Here is a 6,948-nt window from a genome sequence, read left to right as displayed (position 1 = left end):
GTCAGAGAAGCAACCATCTCTCCATGGACAGGGAGCACTGACAAGGACCAGAGCAGGCCTTGATGACATTGTGCAGCTGCCGGACCAACCCTGAAACCGCCTACTTTTGGTTCAGTGAGGGAATAACTGACCTTGTTTAAGGCACTTTGCGATCAGTATTCTGATACTTGGAACCACCACTTCCTGATTAAGACATCCACTCGGGAGACAGACCATGGGTTTTTGTTTGTTTGCCTGCTTGCTTTTGTTTTTGTTTTTGATGTGGATGAACTGTAAAGTCTTTAGTGAATTTGGTACAATATTGCTTCTGTTTTATGTTTTGGTTCCTTGCCCCAGAGGCATGTGGAGTCCTAGCTCCCTGACCAGGGATCAAACCCGCACCCCCTGCACTGGAAAGCAAAGTCTTAACCACTGGACCACCAGGGAGGGCCCAGGTCTCCTTATTTGCTCCTTTTTCCAAGATGATCTGGAAGCTACCAACCAGGATATATCAAAAAGTCATTCCTTGGGACGTTCCTGGTGGGGCGGCGGTGCCAATGCAGGGGACGTGTTTGATCTCTGGTCCAGAAAAATCCCATGTGCCCTGGAGCAACTGAACTCATGTGCCACAATGCCTGAAGCCCGTGAGCCTAGAGCCTGTGCTTCTCAACGAGAGAAGCCTGCGCCCTGCAGCCCGCACAGGCCACAACTAGAGAAAGCCGCACAAAGCAATGAAGACCCAGCACAGCCAGAAATAAGTAAAGCGGTGTGTACATATCGATCCCAAACAAGACAAAACAGAAAGGCGTTCCTGTGGCTCAGTAGCTCTCCTGGAGACGGAGGAGCTCAGTGGTTATGCTTAAACTTTGAGATCATTCACTCCTGTGGTTTAACCTGGTTTTAACCGGGCAAACCAGCAGTGTGAACCAGGGCAAGTGACTTGACCTCTCTGTGCCTCCTCAGATCTTCCTAGAGTGCGTGAGGGATTCGAACCGTAATTATATCTGTTATAATAACCAGCACAGAATTTAAATTCTTTCAAAATGAAAAACAGCATTCACACTTTGAGACCCAGAATCAGAATACTTGAACTGTATTATATATGTATATGTCAGTTTATTTCTATAAGAATAGTCTTCTCTTCTGCAAAATAAAGCTCAAAATACCTCTACCTACAAGGAAGTTGTCAAAATGAAATTATATGAGTGATTGGTAGATTGGAAAATGTTATACAGCGAGTGAGGTTATTAATTGGACAATTGGTTATATAGGTTGAGATGAGACGTGGTTGTCTAAGAAATGATCTCAAGGGGAAATACCCAGATGCTTTATAAGATAATTATTTATGGAACTGATTTAGGTGAAACTAAAAGAAATGAAAGTCCTAGATTTTGAACTCAATTTAAAAACTCTAGTTCAATAGGGAAGTACCCCAGTGTTCAAATCAAAATGTCACCCGAATCCCTTCAACTGTAGCAATAACCTCTCACTCAGGGCTCCAGGTAATGATGTAAAATGTAAACACTTAACTATCTTGTGTTTATTCAGGCTCTTCAGATTTCATAACTGGATTCTTCAACTCTCCAGATCCCTGGATGGTTTTATTTTATTCATAATACAAACTCCCATAAGCCGACTACCTTTGTAACGTGGCTCTCGACTCTACTCAAGTCATTCAACCAATATTTTTTATTGTAGAAAGGTACTCATAAAATTCACCATTTTAACCATTTTGAAGTCTACAATTTAGTGGCATTCACAATGTTGTGCAGTCATCACCACGATGTAGTTCCAGAATATTTCTAACACTCTAAAAAAAACCCTTGTCCACACTATTTAGCAGTCCCTCTTTGTCCTCCCTTCCCCAAACCCCAGGCAACCACAAGTCTGCTTCCTGTCTGAATGGATGTGCCTGTCTTGCACATTTCACACAAATGGATCAACCAATATTTTTCAGGCTCAGCACTGCTAGGCACCACGGGTTCAAAGATGAATATGACAGTCTGCTCTTAAATGAGATCACTTCCAACTGGGATGAAAGAGAGTTTAAAAAATTAATGTACAATGGGATGTGATGATTATTGAAATAAAAGTATGAACATCGTGGGAAAACAGATGAGGGAGAAAAAGGATGCTGCAGGAAGTTAAGATTTGCATCTGGGGGTGGGGGCAGGAGTTTGCCAGACCAGTGAGGGCTGGGCAGGAGGATGGAGTAGAAAAGAGGGAGCCGGAGCAGGACAGGAAGAGTGTGAGCAGGGCAACCCCAAGCATGTCACCACCCCAGGGCCTTTGCACTTGCTGTCCCCTTTTGCTTGGACCCTCTTCTTTCAGATGGGTGCCTAGCTGGCTTAACCTCTTCCTTTTCAGATCTTTGCTACATTGTCACTTACTCAGAGAGGACCTCCTTGACCTCTCTATCAAAATAGAATCTTCCATATCCCTCTATCCCCTTACTCTGGTTGTTTTCCTTTATAGCATTTGCTTTCTCCCGAACTTGAAGGTAAGTTGCCCAAAGGCAGAGCCGTTTGCTTTCTTTATAACTGTACCCTCAGTACCTACACAACCGTACCTGCCACCTAGTATGCAGCCTGTAAATATGTCCTGAGTAAATGAGCAAACCCTTCGGCAGTGTGGCAGTTGGGAGTCCCTCTCAGCTCTGTACCGGCTGCTGGTGAAGACAAAGTGATATTGAACAGACAAATAAATAGGTGAAATTCATCAGATTCTTCTGTAGGACTGCTTGAATTTCAGCTGTTACACATGCCTGCCCATTATTTCTTTTCTTCAGAAAGGAAAACACTTCCAACAGGGATCTACTGCATAGTATAAGGAACCATACTCAATATTCTGTAATAACATATAAGGGATGAGAATCTGGAAAAGAATATATATATAAATATATATACACATACATATACATATGAATAAATGAATTCCTGTGCTGTATGTTGTTATTGGCCTTCTCCAATGGCTCAGTGAGTAAAGAATCTTCCTGCAATGCAAAAGACACAGGAGTTTTATCCCTGGGTCAAGAAAATCCCCTGGAGGAGGAAATGACAACCCACTCCAGTGCTCCTGTCTGTAAAACCCCATGGACAGAGGAGCCTGGCAGTCTACAATCCATGAGGTGGCAAAGAGTTGGACACAATTGAACAATTAAGCACGTGGTGGTGTTGGTTAGTCGCTCAGTCATGTCTGACCAGACTCCTCTGTCCCTGAGGTTTCCCAGGCAAGAATACTGGACAGCGTTGCCCTTTTCTTCTCCAGGGGCCTTCCCAACCCAGAGATTGAACCCGTGTCTCCTGCATTGCAGGTGGATTCTTTACCACTGAGCCACCAGAGAAATCCCTATACTTCAATTTTTTAAAAAAGAAAGGAATACACTTTTGTGACCTCAAGTCCTCTCACTTTATTGCTTGCTATTTTTTTAAGCCCACTTATTTCTTCATTTTTTTCACAAATATTTATTGAATCCTTGTTTTGTGGCAGACAGGTGCTGGGGTACAAGGGCGATGCACTGATCTGACTCTGTCTTCACGGATCTTGGATGACTGAGGGAAACCAGTGAGCAAGTACAGCAGAGTTGGGTGCTTGATAATTCAGTGTTAAAGAGGGAAAAGGCTTTGAGTATAAAGTTACTCATTATAGTGCTATGTGTAACAGCAAAAAATCAGTCATGATCTATGTGTCCAAGAATAAGGAAATACATATACCCCATGGACTATTATAAAGCTATTAAAATGATGTCATGAAGCATCCATAGTAATATACGATACACTGTAAAGAAAGTTTTAAAGGATAAACAATTATATGAAAAATATGGCCGCAATGATAAAAAGATGTATAAAAGACCAGAAGGAAATCCATGTAAATATTCATTATAGTAAATCTTGGTGATAGGACCATTAAAAGAGCATTAGGTTGAACTGCATGACATTACTATTTTCATAAGTCAACTTTACATGTTTCAACATAATATTTTGTTGCAAAGAGCTCAAGATGAACTTGGGTTTGAATCCCAGATCCAGTCCTTTGTATCATCCAGTATGCATCATCTCAGTTGTGTAACGTTGGTTGGAAAAATTTATTTAGATTCTCTCTCAGGGCCTCAGTTGTCTCATCTGTAAAATGGGCATAAAAGTAGTCTACACCTCAGGGTTATATTGAAGAGGAAATGGAATAGTAATGCCCATAAGGGGCCTGACATACAGCAATCCCTGAATAATGCCCTGAATAAATGGCCACAAGTGTCGGTGGTGTTTTCTTTCTTCTTTATTATGTATTCCAAGTTTCCTACAATTATAGTATTCAAATTCTGTATAACTAATAAACATAATTATTTAAAATTTCCAGGGAGTTGTGGTCTATCCCGTGGGGATCTTAAGCCCAGTCCAGGCCTGGGAATGTGGTTGAAGGCTTTCTTCCAGCCCTGTTGAGGCTGGGCTCAGCTCGAAAGAGACCTTGACCCTGGGAGCAGCACTGATGTTCGTGCTCTGAGGGACCCTGGGAGCTTTATTTACAGAGAACACTGTGTCCCAAGGCCCAACTGCCCTCTCACCCCAGCAGCTGCTGTATGGACTGAGCCGATAAGGGGGGCTGCCTCTGGCTGATCCTAGTGTTCCGCTGGGTCACAACTTCCTTTGGCACAGAGTTCTTCCCTTAGAAGCAGCTTCTGGCTCCTGAATGCAGAGCTGAGCTTGATTTTGATCATGTCCAACTCCCACAAGGGGGCTACAGAGTCTCTTCTTATGGCTTTGAAAAACGTTTGGAACTAGATAGCGATGATGGTTGCACAGCATTGTGAATGGAATGAATGCCGTTGAATAGTGCATTTGAAAATGATTCAAATAGCCAACATTATGGAGATTTTCATTGCAATTTTTTTAAAGTGGAAAAAAAATCCAGTTGTGGGAGGAAGACTAAAGGGAGAGAGGCTTGTCCTATGGGGTTTGGTGGTCACTACAATAGGAAAACTGGATGTAAACCCCGTTCCCACCCTTGCTGGCAATGACCTTGGGTACCTTAACGTCTCATCCTCCATGAGGGTAGCAAGCTGCCCTCAGATGGCTGTCGTGGGATGCAAATGTGATCAAATACTGTAAAACTCTCTAAAATAACACTCAATACTTTTAAATCAGAATTATCTCCCCTTCCCAAAGAAAGAAGGAAAGGAAGAAATTCATCACCAGAAGTATAACAATACTGGTTTTGGTTTGTTTCTGTTTTTTTTTTTTTTTTTTTTTAATTTGTTTTTTCTTGGCAAATCTTGAGGCTTGAAATTCTGTTTTAGTTAAAAAAATGTATTTTAATTAAAAAAAAGTTTGGCCAAGCCCTGCGGCATGTGGGATCTTAGTTCCCTGACCAGGGATCGAACCCATACCTGCCGCAGGGGAAGCACAGAGTCCAAACCACTGGACTTCCAAGGAAGTGCCTTGAAATTCTGTTAACTGCAAACTTCCAGAAATAAGGAAGAGAGGAAACTAAAGGAACCTCTCGATATCTGGCTTCTCACCGTGAAAGAGATGCTGTTTTTTCCCTTCAGTTGTTTTTTGTGGGACTTCCAGAGAGGGGATGCTGAGACTCAAGGTGCAAAGGAGGGCAGCTCAGTGGGACAGAAGTGCCTAGGAACCATCCCAACACCACCATTCTGCCCTGGCATTGTCAGTGGAGAAATGATGCCCTTGGCCTGTCCCCTGTTTTTCCCCCTCTTCCCCCTTGCCGTGCCTTCATACCTTAGGTTGCCTTTCCCATCTTTCTCCTGGGAGATTTATTTCTGTCTCTTTTTCATGTAAAGCAGCGGAAATGAATCATCTTTCGGCCTGTTTGGTAAACAGTCTCTGACCCTTCTCTAGGCTCTCTCACTGGTTCCTCTGGAGATGTCCCTAGGCCGGGCAGCACCCCCACAGCCAAGACTGTCCTGGCTGGTTATTCTTGGTCATATTCCCCTCCCCCAGGGCCTGGAGGCCTGACCTCCTCCACCCTGGAGAAGATGGGAAATGACACAGAGCATTCCAACAGACGATCCCATGAGCTGCCCAGAGGGGAAGCAAGGGAGCCACTGAGTTTTGAGGGCTTTGTGTGCCAATGACCGTCTCAGTGACCCTATTCGGTGATCTCTCAACCCTCATTTTACAGATGAGGAGTCCAAGGCTCTGAGAAGTGAAGGAACTTGCCCAAGGCCACACAGCTAGTAAGTGATAGAGCCAAGATTCAAAGTCTAGATTACTGAATCCACTCCATTATACATGCTGCCTCACATGTTCACATGCATATATGCATGTGTGATGAATTGGAGATGCTGGCAGATCAGCTAGAAGATCAGCTGCAACCCACCAGGATGGAAACTGAAGATCTATGTGCATTAAGCCTTATGCTTATGACAGATAGGGGTTCGTATACAGAGGGAATGGCACGTGTGCACAGCGAGTGCCTTACCAGGAGTCTGTGCATCACTGAGGATGATGTCAAGGAGGGACAGGAATGGGGAAGGGGAGGGGGATTCATGAAATGCCCAGATTCAAGACCACCTAAACCCTGCCCACACTTTAAGTGATGAACATTCTCAGATAAAAGTGCCCAGTGGTATCCCATTGGTAAAGCCTCACTTCCTGGGGAACACAGTCAAACAACTATTTATTGAACTTCTAAAACTGTGCAGGTGCTGTTTCTAGGAGCTGTGTGGGATACAGAAGTAAAACTTCTGACATCAAACTAGTGTGTGGTGGAAGTTGGGGAAGAAGTAACATAAATACATAAATAACTGTGATGCAAAGTTGGTTGAAAGCTCTCAGGGTGAAAGGGAGAAATGGATCCTATAAGGGCCAGTATTCTAGCAAGACCAGAAGCTGGAGAGATCACTCCAAGCTAGCTAAGTATCAAGGAGGGCTTCCTGAGGAGGTGGCATTTAACATCTCTATGTCTTTAAGTAGATGTAGGATCTACATTGATATTTCCTACTAGCTCAGCTGG

Source organism: Bos indicus, chromosome 19 (assembly GCF_029378745.1).
Source record: "Bos indicus isolate NIAB-ARS_2022 breed Sahiwal x Tharparkar chromosome 19, NIAB-ARS_B.indTharparkar_mat_pri_1.0, whole genome shotgun sequence".
Lineage (NCBI taxonomy): Eukaryota > Metazoa > Chordata > Mammalia > Artiodactyla > Bovidae > Bos > Bos indicus.
The sequence above is the reverse complement of the archived record's forward strand: the minus strand, read 5'-3'. Positions refer to the sequence as shown.